Genomic DNA, 18349 nt, shown 5'->3' with positions numbered 1-18349 from the left:
CCGGTGGGTGTGCCAAGTTTGGTCACTTTCTGGTACAAAATATAGCAAAGTTGATTCTTTGTTTAACGATGGTGGCCTTCAACAATGAAACTAATAACAATATGTGGAATCAACACGTACTATTTCCTAGATATTTCAATCTTAAATGGGTGTGCAAAGTTTGGTTAGTTTGTGGTAGAAAGTGTGTAAGATAAAATTGATTGTTTATTTAACAAAGAAGAAATCCAATGATTGTTTATTTAACAATGGTAATCTTCAACAATGAAACAAAAACAATATGTGAAATCGACACACACCATTTCATAGATATTTTAATCTTAAATGGGTGTGCAAAGTTTCTTCACTTTCTGGTAGAAAGTACGGCAGATAAAGTTGATTGTAAACTTAACAACAGTGGCCTCTAACAATGAAACTAACAACAATATGTGAAATCGGCACGAACCATTTCATTGATATCTCAATCGTAAATGAGTGTGCCAAGTTTGGTTAGTTTGTGGCAGAAAATATGACAGATAAAGTTGACTGTATATTTAATAATGGAGAAATCCAACGATTGTGTATTTAACAATGGTGGTCTTCAACAATGAAACTAACAACAATATGTGGAATCTACACGTAAAATTCCCTAGATATTTCAATCTTAAATGAGTGTGCCAAGTTTGGCCAGTTTGTGGTAGAAAGTATGGCAGATAAAGTTGATTGCTCATTTAACAATGGTGGTCTCTAACAATGAAAGTAACAACAATAAGTAAAATCAACACGTACCATTCCATAGATATCTCAATCGTAAATGAGTGTGCGAAGTTTGGTTAGTTTGTGGTAGAAAATATGGCAGATAAAGTTAATCGTTTATTTAACAATGGATAAACCCAACCATTGTTTATTTAACAATGGTGGCCTTCAATAATGAAACGAACAACAATATGTGAAATCGACACATAGTATTCCGTAGATATTTCAACTTTAAATGGGTGTGCAAAGTTTGGTCAGTTTGTGGTAGAACGTATGGCCGTTAAAGTTGATTGTTTATTTAACAATGGTGGCCTCTAACAATGAAACTAACAACAATATGTGAAATCGGCCCATACCGTTCCATAGATATCAATCTTAAATGAGTCTGCAAATTTTGGTTAGGTTGTTGTAGAAAGTGTGGCAGAAAAACTTGATTGTTTCTTTAACAATGGTGGCCTTCAACAATGAAACTAACAACAATATGTGAAATCGACACGTACCATTCCCTAGATATTTCAATCTTAAATGCGTGTGCAAAGTTTGGTCAGTTTCTGTTAGAAAGTGTGGCACATAAAGTGGATTTTTTATTTAACAATGGTGGCCTCTAACAATGAAACTAACAAAAATGTTTGGAATCCACACGTACCGTTCCATAGATATCTCAATCGTAAATGAGTGCACCAAATTTGATTAGTTTGTTTTAGAAAGAGTGTAAGATAAAGTTGATTGTTTATGTAACAATTTAGAAATCCAACGATTGTTTATTTAACAATAGTGGCCTTCAACAATGAAAGAACAACAATATGTGAAATCGACACATACCATTCCATAGATATCTCAATCGTTCATGAGTGTGCAAAGTTTTCTTAGTTTGTGGTAGAAAGTATGGCAGATAAACTTAATCGTTTATTTAACAATGGAGAAATCCAACGAATGTTTATTTAACAATGGTGATCTTCAACAATGAAACTAACAACAATATGAGAAAACGACACAAATCTTTCCCTAGATATTTTAATCTTAAATGTGTGTGCAAGGTTTGGCCAGTTTCTGGTAGGAAGTATGGCAGATAAAGTTTATTGTTCATTTAATTGTTCATTTAACAATGGCGGCCTCTAACAATGAAAGTAACAACAATAGGTGGAATCGACACGTACCATTCCCTAGATATTTCAATCTTAAATGGGTGTGCAAAGTTTGGTCAGCTTCTGGTAGAAAGTACGGCAGATAAAGTTGATTGTTTACTTAACAATGGTAGCCTCTAACAATGAACCTAATAACAATATGTGAAATCGACACGTACCATTCCCTAGATTTTGTAACGTCCATTAACCAGATTATATCCGTTTTTGCTTAATTTTTGAATTGTTTATTTTATTTTTGATTGTTTTAATTTTATTAGTTGTATATGTTAACATTGGTGACGGTGGCGCCATCTATCGTTTTAGACACAAACTGTTTGGACGTTATGAATAACCTTAAACTGTTATTGTTATATACGGAAACGAAACAAATCATTTTCAGAGGCAAGTACTATACCATGTAAACTTCTTCATATAACCCGCTCAAAGCTGGTTTGTTTGTAACCAGTTAGCTGAACAGGAAGCGGAAATGACGTTTTCTTCACCCACTTATTTCAAAACGGCGTTTACTTTTTAAAAAATACGCCTCATACTAAGCTTATGGCATTGCTATTGAAATGAAACTATGATAAAGACTGTCCCGGAAGAAATGTACAAATCACTCAGAATTTAGCAAGATATTTTATAAATTTGACCATGTTGAACGTCACAAGTAATTTTGCAATTAGGAAACCAGAATGGGTTAATTTATTTAGCAATACACACTATTTGTACGGTATCTCATATTAGATATTCATACAATACAAATATTTGAAAGATTCGTTAAAACTAGGTGGCTTTATATCCCTCCCTATGATTACTCATGAGGGTTGTTTCTTCTCCTGTTAAAAAAAAAAAAAAATCGTTCAGCTATATGATTTGCAGATGGCATAGCTCTTGCTGTGGAATCTGAAAAGAAAGTCAATAACATGTTAGAAAACTTGAGAAAGGGTTGTGAGGAATGTGGGATGAAAATAAATATTAGAAAGACAAAAGCTATGGTGATTGGAACGGGGAGAAAATATACCCCATGAGGATCCTGCCGCCTACAGTCGGACAATTTGTCCATGTCGACCAGATGCCGCGGTCGGATTGCCGGCGCCGGACACCGGCGTCTTTCCGCGCGATTTTCGACAGCGACGAAAGTTTGCCTTGCCGAGCAGTCGGCAAACAGCCGGAAATTAGCATTAAATGCGCCGGCGCCGCCGTCAAAAAGAGGTCAGCACAAGGAGTCCGCAGAGGGTCGGAAAGAGGCCTTTCCGACTGTTTTGCCGACTCTGACGGTCAGAAACAATCGGCAAAGAGTCGGCAAAGGACATTTTATTTTACGATTTTCGACTGCTTGCCGCCTCGGCAAAATGTCGGCAACTTTGAACAAGTAGATCGTTGTGCCGCCGCGGACCGGTTCCGGCTGCCTCTGGCAGCCTGCCACCGTCGACGGCGGCAATCCCTCTTTCCGACCGCGACTTCCTGATGGGGGAACAGGTGACCAGTTTTATATACCTGGGTAGCATTATTAGTGATGATATAAAGTGTGAATGTGAAACAAAAGCAAGAATGGGAATAGCGAAAGAAGCCTTTAGAAGTAAGAAAATATACTACTATTTTGTAGGACCTTGAATAAAGAGTTGAGAAAAAGACTTATAAAATGCTTCGTATGGAATATTGTGCTGTGTGGGTCAGAAACATGAACATCACGCAAAAGCTATGAAAAACAACTGAAAGCTTTCGAAATGTGGGTGTGGAGAAGAATGAAGCGAATTAGCTGGGTCGAGGGGAAAACGAATGAGAAGGTGTTAGAAATGATGGGAGAGAAAAGAACAATTTTAGATATTATTTAAGAAGAGGAAGAGAAACTGGTTGGGATATTAACTAAGAAGAACTGAATCATTAGGGACGTGCTAGAGAGTATGGTGGAAGGAAAATAGGGAGAGGGAGAAGGAGACTCCAATTAATGGACGATATCAAACCAGAGAAATCGTACGTGAAGACGAAGAAGTTAGCGGAAGACCGCGAGTGGAACATGGAAGTTTCTCAATTGCAGTGACCTGCCAATAATGGCAGACTACTTATGATGATGATGATGATATTCGTAAATTAATATTGACTAGTTGGTATAAACATTAAATCAATATTCAAACTTCTCTTGGTAACAGTATACATGAGAACCCCCTGATCTGCGTTTCTTCTGTGTTCTATTACCACTTCTACATGAAATTCCATAAATTTTCTACGTAGTGCAATAGTAAGAAGTATCCATGTGCACAAGACATGCGATATGCGTTAAACCCCCCCCCCTACACACACACAAATACATAGTCATAGATAAAGTACAAGGGCACTAGACATGCAAATATAAAGTACAGGTACGTTCTTTTTTATTTTCGTATCAGTCGATAAGTAAATAAAAGTCGCTTTGTTACCCCCTTTTGTAAGTTCGTACATACTCAATGAATAATCCCTAAAAGTATGAGCGTCCTGCTCCTTCGGGAACTGATGCAGCTTCATGTATACTATATCTCTTCTCTTTTTAATTCAGGTTTGTTTAATAATTTTAGTTGTCGATGTATAGATATATTTTTGGTTATATTGTAGTTCTTGATTTTCTTTTATAAATTTAAAATTTATAGGCGCCACAAAGTTTGATCATTATTGCTATAAAAATTATTACGGTACAGATATGGTACAAGTCAGCAACTGTAAACTGAACTAAATTGAAATTAAATTAAATTCAAGAGTGAAAAATATACTCAAAATGGTTAACGAAGAACAGATAGAAAACATATGATAATTATTGTACAGTACATGTTCAAACGAAATATCAAATATATTATCAATTCCTTTTAAGTTCATATGGCCAATAGCGTATAAGGTCCTGGTCTCGATTCTGGTTTAATCTGCACCGAACGTACCACAAGGTTCAGATCTCACTGTAAATTGCAGGTCTCGTTCTATTTAGTAATGTTTGACCGAAAAGATGTGGACCTACAGTTCAAAGTGGAATTCGAATCACCGTAATGCGTTTAAATTGTGCAAGTCTCCCCTATCAGGAATCGAACCCGGGATCCCGTGCATCGCGCGCCTTAGCTATTAGACAAGGAGAACTGAAAACCCAAACATTCGTCTCCTTAAGAGCCTGACATACTAAAAATAATACAAAATTTACAATTTTTTTGTTTTGCTTATTTTTCATAAGTGAAGGGAGATATTGAAATGCAACTTACCAGAACCATAGAGAATGTTATTCTACAACAGAATATACAAACCTGAAGAATTTTCAGTGTTGCCATACATAGAAATTATAATGTTGCCAGAATAACATTTCCCCCAAACTCTAAGTTAAGGCAGCGACTAGAGGAACGAATTCAACTGCATTTGATTACGTATTATCTTGTCTTGGAACCCTGTAAACTTCTTTTTAAATAATAATCGTATTTAGTGTGTAATAAACAAAATACTTTTAACATACAGTTATTAACATTTAATAATAATATATATTATTTAAAAAAGTAATTCGCAGGATATCAAAATATTAATACGTAATCAAATGCAGTTGAGTTCGTTCCTCTACTTCTTTTGGCAACACTGAAAAATATTCATATTTTCTAATGTAGAATAACATTATCTATGATTGTGGTAAGTTGCATTTCATTATCTAATTTCACTTATGAAAAACAAAAAAGAAAAATGGTAAATTTTGTATTATTTTTGAAAACTGATTATTATTATTATTATTATTATTATTATTATTATTATTATTATTATTATTATTATTATTATTATTATTATTAATTTAGTAGGTAGAACAATCATTTGTTGTTAGGTAAGAGCTCCTCACAGAAAGAAAATATATATATATTTTGTATAAGCAAAGTTTTAAAGTTATCTTTAAAGACAAAATAAAGCTTTTGTCTCACTATTATACGAAAAATCATTATACCTAAGAAATGCCAAACGAACTACATAAAGGAGAAAGAAATGAAATGTGAAGGAATGGGTGTGTGTTTGTGTTTGTGTGCGTGGATGCATAAGCGTACGAATTACAGCTTGTTATGAAAGGCGATTATGAAATCTGTCATTACGTAAGGGTAATAATGAGTTTTTATGGCTTTGACAAAAAGGGTGACGTGGAAAAACGCGCGGGAGATCCACATAAAAATCACCGATTGTCCTTCACTGCCATCTGCGTTTAAATATAGTAACAACGTAGATATTATATAAAGGTAGTTTCAATGATAGTGGCGCTCAAGAGACAACGCATAATAAATAGCCTGCAATGAAATGACCGAAATTATTGTCTGAATTTACGTATAGGTTATTGGATATCCATAGGCGTTTTCTTGGAAATAATTATTTTAAAAAAATCATCGATAGATATAAATTATATTTTTCAGCACTCTCGTCTCTAAGCGGTTAGCGTACATCTCTTTGGCGCGGGAGATCTGGGTTCGATTCCGGTGGGCGCTCATGCGGTTCGGATCGGTCTGCATGTCATATTACACTCACTGTTGAATGGGGTGCTAAACTCAAAATTAAATAAAAAAAACAAACGAAATTAAATGAAATAAAATAAAATAAAATAAAACAATCAAATGAAATCAAATCAAATCAAATGAAACGAAACGAAATCAAATCAAATCAAACGAAGAAAATAAAATAAAATAAAATACTGTATATTTACTCTTCCAAAGTGCTTGGGTGCTATGCCTCCCAAATTAGCTATTCTCTCCCCTCCTCCTCTCTGAAAAGACCGGAATTGCTTGTGATAGAACCAAAGTAATTTGCTTTCTAGACTGATAAATTTTATTCAATTTCAAAACTTTTAGCCGTTCTAAAAAGGCATCCTTATGGTATAATTAGATAGATATATGTATTCCGCCATATTCAATTAAAAATTATCCCCTTAAAAAAAATCTCATAGGGGCAACATGCACCCTAAAACTGGTCCGCAGATATCCTAATTTTATCCTATGATGATTAGTACAGTATATGAAATGAAATGAAATGAAGTTTTTGAGTGTTATGTCCCACGGTTATGCCGGCTAGGCTAAAAGAGATGGTGATGATGAGTAATGAATGAAAGGTGGAATGAAGAAAGTGGGAGAAAACTGGAGAGCCCCGAGGAAACTCACGCACACCGTGTTTGTCCACCACAAAGCTCACTTGGCGGGAGCAGGGTTTGAACCCGGGACGCTCTACCACTGAGCCACCGCGGTCTCCGAGTGCAGTATATGTTAAAACAAAATATCAAATATATTGTCAATTCCTTTAAGGTCATATGCCCGCTTCGGTACCTATGTGTCTATATTGCATGAGGTCCCGGACTCGATTCTGGCTTAACCCGCACTGAACGGACCACAGGATTCAGATATCACTGTAAATTACAGGTCTCGTTCCGTATAGCCTCACGCTCTTAACAGGAACAAATAGCCTCGTTGCTGACGTCTCCATTAAACACGCAAATCATCAATCTATACCACGGGCGCACCCACGTGCTGACCATACATCACTCTAAAGGCACGAGTATCACAAGCCGGCCTGGTACGCCTTAGCACTCTTAGGGCTGTTGCGCCAGAATTTGGTTTTAGTTAGCACTTTTTTTTTTTTTTTTTGTCTGGAATAAATCTTTATAGGCCTTATGCAGACTCGTTCTGAAACGTGATTAGTGCCACACTAAAGAGTTCGACTAACACATGTTTCCTGCCGTAGTTAGGCCTTTAGTATGACGCTAATCACACGTCGAAACGACTCTGCATAAGGCTCTATGTGTTTTAGCTCTCGTTAATCTAAGGGTTAACATATTCTTATGGGCAGGAATTTTCGGATTCGAATTTTGGGTTTGAATCTGCTGAATAGCAACTACTTATTTGCAATGATACTAAATGGAACGTGTCTGTGAATGTTACTATGTATGTGTTACTGTCCCTCCAGTTTTGTATGCAAACTGTTACCAGAGATATGTAAAACGTAATATCTCTGTAACAGTGATTGTTCTGTTAATTAATGGTTCGAAGAAGCGGTGTATTGCTTGGAGATCTCGGGAAAATTTCGGAAACCACCAGCTCAGAATGAAGGACGAAACGAAGTGGTTCATCTTGAGAATGAAATTAGATTGGTGGAGCACTTCCTGGTCCTTTTAAAACCAAAATTTGCACTATTGATCCAAGCACTGTTCTACTAACTGTAAGTGAGGAACTATTACATAGAAAGTACTGTAACAATTGCCGCCAATTGTGATTTTAATAAAAATGAACAATAATTTTCTAATCAATCTTGAACATTCTGGTCACACAATTTAGACAGCCAACTCACACGAAACTCTATTTCTCTTCTCATGGCGCATGCGCGTGGCGTCAGAAAGGAAATTAAATTTTGTATTAGTAGGTTAAGTTATCACAGTGCAGAATTATCATATTTATCTCATCATAAATTTGGGACTTCGATCCCTTTTGAATAGATACTAAATCTGTAAAGGCTTAAATGTTGATTGGATCAAATTTAAGTATTAAATTTAAATTTGGTTTTAGGGTGTAAGGGGTGCCCAAATGCCACCCTCACTTCCTTGTACTGCACCCTGGATACTGCTTTCTTTGTAATGCAGGATAACGAGGCTCTGGAGACTGATGACATCAGAGGAAGCATGTTATAATGAAAGGGGGTGGGTATGTTTTGTTTATGGCATTCCTTGTTGGTGAAGTTGTGCTGATCGTGACGGAGACATGTGGCATTTATGCTGACAGGTCCATTAAAATAATAATAATAATAATAATAATAATAATAATAATAATAATAATAATAATAATAATAATAATAATAATAATAATAATAATAATAATAATAATAATACAATTTGTTTTCGGATTCGCCAAAAGTTCATTATTGCAGTGTGTGCCAGTTAAATTTGCATACAGGTTCTCTGTGAAACTGAAGCTTGTCACGTGATCTTTCATCTGAATAAAATGAGCTAGGGTTCGGGAACTGAAGGCAAGTCCACGAAGTTAGAACTTTAGACCAATAAAATTAAAAAAAAAAAAAAAAGTTAACAAGAAGAAATCAAAGTAAATTATATAAAGGCCATGTGTGGTCCTATTTCTAATCGGTATCTCCAGGGCTATAAACATATAAGAATGCAATTAATTAGGAATAATTCGTGATTACAACAATATGCCTTCGGAGATATCTCACAAAGTGGTACATAGCTGAGAAACAAACGTGTTTCTTTAATTCGGTTTTGTAACTTTCACTCTTGTGTACAAGTCTTTCAAAAGAGAGAGAGAGTGAGTGAATAATCAGTAAATTAATAAGAAATTGATTAATAAAACTCTGTCAAATTTAATTCATAAAAATTATAATACTCAAATGAGAATCAACAGACCTAGATTCTTTAACTCAACTATAACATTACTCAAAGATTTTTTACTAACCCAAATTAGGATGGGAGGTGATTTACATTTGATTTAAAAAGAATCTTAAAAATGATTTTTAAAAAATGGATCAAAAGATTACGTTCTTGGCCAAGAATTTTAGGAATAATCCAAAAAATGGATCAAAAGGTTGCGATCTTGGCCAAGAATTTTAGGAATGATCCCGAAACATTAATAAAAGATTACGATCTTGGCCAAGAATTTTAGCAATGATCCAAGAAAATTGATTCAAAGATTGCGATCCAAGAATTTTAGGAATGATTCCAAAAAATGAATCAAAAGATTGCGATCTTGGCCAAGAATTTTAGGAATGATCCAAGAAAATTGATCCAAAGATTGCGATCCAAGAATTTTAGGAATGATTCCAAAAAATGAATCAAAAGATTGCGATCTTGGCCAAGAATTTTAGGAATGATCCAAGAAAATTGATCCAAAGATTGCGATTCAAGAATTTTAGGAATGATTCCAAAAAATGAATCAAAAGATTGCGATCTTGGCCAAGAATTTTAGGAATGATCCAAGAAAATTGATCCAAAGATTGCGATCCAAGAATTTTAGGAATGATTCCAAAAAATGAATCAAAAGATTGCGATCTTGGCCAAGAATTTTAGCAATGATCCAAGAAAATTGATCCAAAGATTGCGATCCAAGAATTTTAGGAATGATTCCAAAAAATGAATCAAAAGATTGCGATCTTGGCCAAGAATTTTAGGAATGATCCAAGAAAATTGATCCAAAGATTGCGATCCAAGAATTTTAGGAATGATTCCAAAAAATGGATCAAAAGATTGCGATTTTGGCCAAGAATTTTAGGAATGATCCCCAAAAAATATGGATCAAAAGATTGCGATCTTGGCCAAGAATTAGTTTTTGGATCAGGGGCCACAAAATTTTTGAACGGCCTCTAAATCGAGTATTGCTCTCTTGTACGGAATAAGCCCATCATATTGAGTTAAGTGATAGTTTGGGTTTGGCTACACTATATGTAGTTCTCCAGAGTAAGGCGTACAAGAGAATTTTTGATGAAATATATTGGATCTTTTGAGCCAAAAATAATAAATGAATTCGATATTTTGATGTTAAATTAGCTTTCTGGCTTTGAAAAATTCCACAATTACATAATGATATAGAAGGGTATTTCTGAACCAAATATTTGCTTATTTAAAGTGCATGATCCCAGCAAGATTTGTAATCCACATGGTAATTACCGATAATTTGATCTGATGATTTTGAACAGGTTTCTCTACAGTACACAAATCTTTTACATTGGCAATACAAAATATTGAATGTTTTGAGACAATTTCAACCAGATACTTGAAAAGAAAAATTTACAAAAAAAAAAAAAAAAAAAAAGACGAAAATCTTTTAAAGAAGTAATCGAAGAATAATAAAATAAAGTCTTTACTAATTGAATTTTAAAATTAAATGGGTCATGATCTTCATTTTTGAGATCTTAAAAGAAGAAAAATAGTGGAAGTGAAATGTAGTAAATGCGAATTTCGGGATTTAGGATTAACTATGATTGTTTCCTCTATACCTATAGATGCATCATAGATGGATCATCATAGGTATTCTGCCATTATTTGCAGGTTACTTCCTGCAACTGAGAAGCTTCCATGCTCCACGGTCTTCCGGTAACTTCGTCTTCACGTACGGTTTCTCTGTTCTGATATCGTCCATTAGCTGTAGTCTCCTTCGCCTTCTCCGTCTCTTTCTTGTCACTATACCTTCTAAAACATCCCTCATGGTATAGTTCCTTCTTAGCCAATGTCCCAATCAGTTTCTCTTCCTCTCCTTAATAATATCTAAAACTGTTTTTTCTCCAACCATTTCTAACACACTCTCATTCGTTTTCCGCTCGACTTAGCTAATTCTCTACCTTCTTCTCCACACCCACATTTCCATCTTCACCTATAGGAGCAGTCGATAATAAAACAGCTGTATCACATAATAAACACATTAAAACACATCACAACACATTTGTATACATGATTGTTTATATGGAATTCAAAATACAGGAAATGGAAATGTGGGTGTGGAGAAGAAGGTAGAGAATAAAGTATGAAATGGAAATGTAGAAAATAAAGTATGAAATGGAAATGTAGAGAATAAAGTATGAAATGGAAATGTGGGTGTGGAGAACACCTCAGATCAATCTTTCTTGGCCGTTTGTTTACGATAAGTGTTCGCTCTTCTAATTACTTTACTTCGTCAAGACCTAGTTTTTTCTAGTCACTATCTAATAGAAATCAAAAGCCTTTCTGGGCTAGAAAATATGTAATGCTTCATATTTTTGCATATCATCATTGCGTAGTATCTTCCATATATAGATTAATAATACTACTATTTTTTTTTTGGCTAATTTCTGTGAATAGGGGACACTGTAGTCCAGTGGTTAGATTGGATTCATGTCCGCGTGGTCCCGGGTTCGATTCTCCTTGCCGGTGTCCACCTAGCGTCGTGAGGCAAACTGGGGAGTCACGTGAATAAAAGACGTGACGACCACTAGGTCTAGAAAGCTTCCGATACGCGATAGTGCGCGTTCGTCGCTAGGCTGCGCGTATTTCCACCAATCGCTAACAGATGGCGTGGCGCGGCGTAGGCCCACAAATCGGGCTGTTATGCCCAGTAGTTTGGTTTGGTAATTTTTGTATTAAGAAATGAATTTTAAATAGCCCTAATAATAATAATAATAATAATAATAATAATAATAATAATACTCATTACTACTTATTTAGGTGTTTATTCTGTAACATTTGCACAAATCTATATAGGTGTTTTTTTTATCATATTACTTTAGATATTCAAATAAAACTAGAAATTGAGGCAACCAATAGGGATGGCCAGAACCGGTTCCTAGTGGAACCGGTTTTCGGGTCTGAACGGATCCGGTTCTAGAAGATCCGGTTTTTCGGATCCAGGTCTGGAACCGGTTTTTCGGATCCAGGTCTCGAACCGGTTCTTCGGATCCAGGTCTGGAACCGGTTCTTCGGATCCAGATCTGGAACCGGTTCCTAAGACCCGGTTCTGGAACCGGGTTTTCAGATCCAGATCTGGAACCGGTTCCTAAGATCCGGTTCTGGAACCGGTTCGTAAGATCCGGTTCTGGAACCGGGTTTTCGGATCCAGGTCCGGAACCGGTTCCAGAACCGGTTCTGAAAACCGGATCTCCAAGAACCGGTTCCTTGCGGAACCGGTTCCGCCGGAACCGGAACTTTGTGGCCATCCCTAGCAACCAACATTCATATTGAACTAAGATTTCACGTTATTATATCAAACTTAAAAGCAAGCATCCCTGAAATAAAGTACGAACTGTTGACCATGAGTAGTACTTAATAAAACTACTCATGGTTAAGAGGAACTATTTTTGTCTATCTTTTCGCAAATATTGAGAGTACAGTCAAAAACAAATTTATATGAAACAAAAATCAAGACTCGCTGTAGAAAACAGTGTAAGTGCCAAAAAAAAAATGAAATGAAATCTTTGAGCTTTACGTCCCACGGTTATGCCGGTTAGGCTAAAGGAGACGGTGATTATGAAAAATGAATGAAATGGTGGAATGAAGAAAGTGGAAGGAAACGGGAGAACTCCGAGAAAACCCACGCACACGGTGTTTGTCCACCACAAAGTTCACTTGGCGAGAGCAGGGTTTGAACCCGGGACCCCATGCACCAGAGGTGAACGCTCTACCACTGAGCCACCGCGGCCCCCAAAGTGTCAAAAACAATACTTACTGTGACAATAGAGACAAAAGGTAGTAAATTGTGCCTAAGTGTCACAAAAATAGAAAACACTGTTCTTACAAATACAACCAAGCATATAACGAAGTGAAGCTATGTATGAAAATCTAACTAAAGCATAGACGTATTTAAAAAATAAAATAAGTGAAATCATTTCAAGGCGGTACTTAACATTGGTTTTTACAGCGAGTCTTCAATTACGTATTTATAAAAATTCAATATATAAATTTTCACAGTACGATGATTAGACGAATTCATTCATATGTATTTTTACGCCCATACTAGCTGAAATGCCCGTTAATCGCACGGGGAGAATACGTTAATGATAAATATTTGAATCCCTTTCCTCCTTAGTGTATTTATTTCAATAAAAATGTAATGATAAAAATACAAAATATATTCTACTTTCGGTATAAATATTGAAACTCTCTACCCCCACGTCTTTAACCAAATTGATATGATTTAAAAACCTAGCTTGAAGTGCGCACCAAATATCTTTCACAAGTTATTTCAAACGGCTCAGACGTTTCCTCGACCCTGAAAACTATGAATTCGATATAAATCTGTCATTTTGGCATTTTATTTTTCATCTTCCCCACCGAGGGGTACCCATAGGTCCGTTACCACACTTACAAAAAAAAAAAAAAAAAAAAAAAAAAAAGAAAGAAAGAAAAGAAAGAAAACAATCAACTGACATGAACAGAAAAATAGTATCGTTTTCAAACTCACTCAATTGTTTTATCCTTCAACCCCTCCCCCTTCCCAACTCCACACACATACATCGTACGATAGAGTTTCGATTAAAATGTACTTTTCTGACCTATACAGTATTACACGAATTTCATGCAATTTTCTGGTTTTAGTTGCAGATTTAAGTGTTTCAGCTATCTTTTTTCAACCCCCTCCCCCAAAACATATCAATAATAAATTTTATGTCATGGCCTCCACTTGTTGACACTCCTGATCCCACCAGAAATAGAAATAACGTGCACCGAAGATAAATCCGCTCACCACATTACTGTCAAAATCAAGGCGTATTCACAAGTTCGTCAAGGGGAGAGGGCGCTAAAATTCCCAAGTTCACATAATTGCAGGTGTATAATAGGTTCCATCACAGCGAAATTAAAATACCGCTCATTTTACAGTAATTATGTGATATCTTCAAAAGTGAAACAAGAGTTTGTTATCACGACTAACTTCCCTGCTTTCGATACGTTTCTAAAGTGCTGCAAGCGGAACTCGTGATAACGGTACCTCATGCAAAATAATATTGTCTAGTGTGCTCTTGTTCCACATTTCGATTATCTTTTATCTATTTGAAGATATCACATAATCACTGTAAAATTAGCTGTATTTTAATTTCGCAGTGATTAGGCCTCTTAATACGGTAAATGTTTATTTTTGCATGTGATTTTGCTCAAGGGTAGTTAAACCCTCTCCCCCCAAAAAAGCTCTTACACCACTGGTTAAAATGGACATCTATTGGTCATGTTTTGTAACGTCTTACATTTCGTTTCTAAAAAGTTAAGAATAGTTGTAATAAAAACAAAAGTAAAAAATAACCAACAATTATTGAAAGAGAAACAAATACATAAACATGCCCCTTGACCACTTGCGTTCACAGTGCAGAACAAACTTCAAGGTCATTTCATGTGTGGTAACTTTGTTTTAATTTGTTGATTTTCTTACTTTTTTATTTTATTTTTTTTTCTAATCTGGTTGTTGTTTGTAGCTGTTCAAATGACGTCTTGGGAGATGTGCTGGGAACATACCACCGAAGTAAAACGTCCGTTATCTCACAAGTGTCCACGTGAACATGGGAACGTATCCAACAGACCTTGCAGGCGTGCGTGGTTCTAATGGGAAGCTAGTTAAACGGGAGGTCAAATGAGGGTTTCGAATCACGTTTCCCGCCATGTGCTCTTGCTCGATTTTGTATTCAGCTAGGAAAAAAGTCACTGACACTTTCGTACAAAAGCAATTGGACAATTGAGAGCCAAAAAACCATTCTGCTGTTGAAATAAGCCTATTTTAAACCAAGGTCGTCATTTAGGGGGGGCAGGAAGGCGCAATTGCCCCCCTCAGTTTGAGATTTATATATATTTTATCAATAGAATTGTAGTAAAAACACGAAATTTTACTTATATCAAGGAGTTTTGTCCCCCTCAAGAAAAATCTGAAATTACGCTCCTGTTTTAAACTACTTTACAGTCAACGGGGGACACGGCGACACGGAGACTCTATGATAGAGCATTTACTTTTGACGCTGGAGGTCCCTGGTTCAAGTTGAGTTGATTTTGAGTTTAGCGTACCTTTCAGCAGCGAAGCTATATGAGAGGGGACCTATTGATTAACTTGGAATCCGAACCACAGAAGCTTCTGCCGGATTCCTGGTTTGGCTCTCGACCAAGTAAGTTCGTGGTGGACAACATTGTGTCCGTGGGTTTCCTTGAGGCACTCCCCTTTCCTCCCACGTTTCCATTCTACTGATTATTCCCTCATCGTTCACTTGAATTAATCATCCGTCTCCCTTAGTTTATAATGTGTCTATAGGACGTTAAAGTGAAAGATTTCATTTTTCAGAAGTCCACAAGATTTATGACCAACTTTTCACAAGTAGTTGAGTGATATGTGCTCGAAACATTGCATTCCTTTGCGACTAACATTGGGTAGCCAGTTTACTACTTTTTTCACTCAAGCAATCCCTTATTTACTTCATGATACTTGGCCAACAGTAAAATGTTCGTGCCCACAATGCGAATCAAACCAGAGCCTATTAGCAATTGGTCCTGGGGCTCCGGATCCTCTCCTCTCGAAATCCCTATTTTTCTGTAAAATTAATATAATTGTAGGGGTAAGTTTACAAATTTTAATTAATTTATTTTTCATATTGAACTTGGACTTCCCCACGATTGCCAACCGTCCCGATTCTATCGGAACTGTGGCGATTTCTGACTTCTTTGTCCCGTGTCCCGACCGGACACTTGACGGGACACATATTGTCCCGATTCATTGATTTTTAAAGTTAATTAATATTTTACTAGGCCATTTTTACAAAGGAATAACTTATTTTTTTACACGCACAGGTGTACGTATAGAATTTAACGAATTGTATTTTAACTTGACTCATGAAAAAATAGTTAGCAGTTCGTCTTTAATTTATAATTATTCCCTAATTGTTTTGAGTTGATAATCCAATCGATTACTATGATAATATCTTCCATGCAGGAAAATAAATAATAAAGTAGAGCATTCATTCAGGTTCGTGTTATTCAGCTGATTATTTACATCATTTTCAACAACTCGCCGTACGTGTAGTTGTCTCCGGGGAGAGGGGAGCTCCAACAGCGATTGTCCTGTCCCGAGTTTTTCTTAAGAAAAGTTGGCAACCCTGGACTCCCCCGAAATATACGTCCCTGAAACGATTCTTAGTGCTCTTCATCGGAAACCAAGCTGTACACCCAAGAAAATGAATGAGTCACTTGGCATGAAATAGGCCAACTGAAAAAGGTTCACTGGAGAACTATAGAGCCTACATCAAAACGAAGAAACAAAAGAGCAGACGAATAGCGCCATTTTTGTATTTTGTATTACTAGTGTTGCCACGAGACAAGTCGAGACGAGAAATAAGATCGTCTCATCTTGTCTTGATACTTATCTCGACTCTCACAAAGCTTTTCTCGTCTCATTTCGTAAAAATTCTCGCCTTCTTTTGGAAAATTTTGTCCAAAACTTTTGCCCTGATTTTTTTTTCTTAATTTTATCTAGAATCATCAGAATACCTTCCCGTCATAAGAGGTTCACGAAGGAAGTGATACACCAACATTCAAACTATATTTATTACTGGAATATATTGTGCAATGACTTCGATATTTGAGTTCTTCCTGTTGCTTTAGTAGTTAAGTGCGTGTGCCTTTGGTGTTCGCGTGGTTCTGGGGTCGATTTCCGGTGAGAAAGCACAAGAATTGAATTTCTCCAATTATTCATTTTCATTTATCTTCCCCCGTCTCCTCTAGCCTAAAGACCACAGTTGAGGGAAGTTAAAAACAACCATAATTTTATTTATTTGATTTTGCTGATATCCTTATCTTCCTCTATGCATAATTTTTACCGTGATATGTAATCTAATGCAAATTCCCCTTCGAAAAACCAAGAGACATTTAAGTAGTCTTCAAAAAGAAATTTATAAAATTACATCAGCATAATTTGGGAACTATAAACTTTGTTAGAGACAGTAAAGAGGATTCTATGTATGGCATATGTGATATTGCATAGAAGCTAGGGAGTTCTATAGATTTTAAAAGTGAGAAGGATAGCACTTTCTACAAATCCCTTTATTATAGGCAACCAACATTTCTTTGCTACTGTACAGATTGCATAGAAGCTGGGGAGTGCTATAGATTTTAAACATGAGAAGGATAGCTGCTTTCTACAAATCCCTTTATTATAGGCAACCAACATTCCTTTGCTACTGTGCAGGTTGCATAGAAGCCGGGGAGTTATATAGATTTTAAACGTGAGAAGGATAGTCACTTTTCTCTTCAACAAACTCTTTATTATAGGCAACCAACATTTCTTTGCTACTGTGCAGGTTGCATAGAAGCTAGGGAGCTCTATAGATTTTAAACGTGAGAAGGATAGCCACTTTCTACAAATCCCTTTATTATAGGCAACCAACATTTCTTTGCTACTGTACAGATTGCATAGAAGCTAGGGAGCTCTATAGATTTTAAACGTGAGAAGGATAGCCACTTTCTACAAATCCCTTTATTATAGGCAACCAACATTTCTTTGCTACTGTACAGATTGCATAGAAGCTAGGGAGTTCTATAGATTTTAAACGTGAGAAGGATAGCCACTTTTCGACAAATTTCTTTACTATAGGCAACCAACATTTCTTTGCTACTGTACAGATTGCATAGAAGCTAGGGAGTTCTATAGATTTTAAACGTGAGAAGGATAGCCACTTTTCGACAAATTTCTTTACTATAGGCAACCAACATTTCTTTGCTACTGTACAGATTGCATAGAAGCTAGGGAGTTCTATAGATTTTAAAAGTGAGAAGGATAGCCACTTTCTACAAATCCCTTTGGTATAGGCAACCAACATTTCTTTGCTACTGTGCAGGTTGCATAGAAGCTAGGGAGTTCTATAGATTTTAAAAGTGAGAAGGATAGCCACTTTCTACAAATCCCTTTAATATAGGCAGCCAACATTTCTTTGCTACTGTACAGATTGCATGAAGCTAGGAGTTCTATAGATTTTAAACGTGAGAAGGATAGCCACTTTTCGACAAATTTCTTTACTATAGGCAACCAACATTTCTTTGC

This window comes from Thermobia domestica, chromosome 10 (assembly GCF_964235325.1).
Source record: "Thermobia domestica chromosome 10, izTheDome1.hap1.1, whole genome shotgun sequence".
Classification (NCBI taxonomy): Eukaryota; Metazoa; Arthropoda; class Insecta; order Zygentoma; family Lepismatidae; genus Thermobia; species Thermobia domestica.
The sequence above is the reverse complement of the archived record's forward strand: the minus strand, read 5'-3'. Positions refer to the sequence as shown.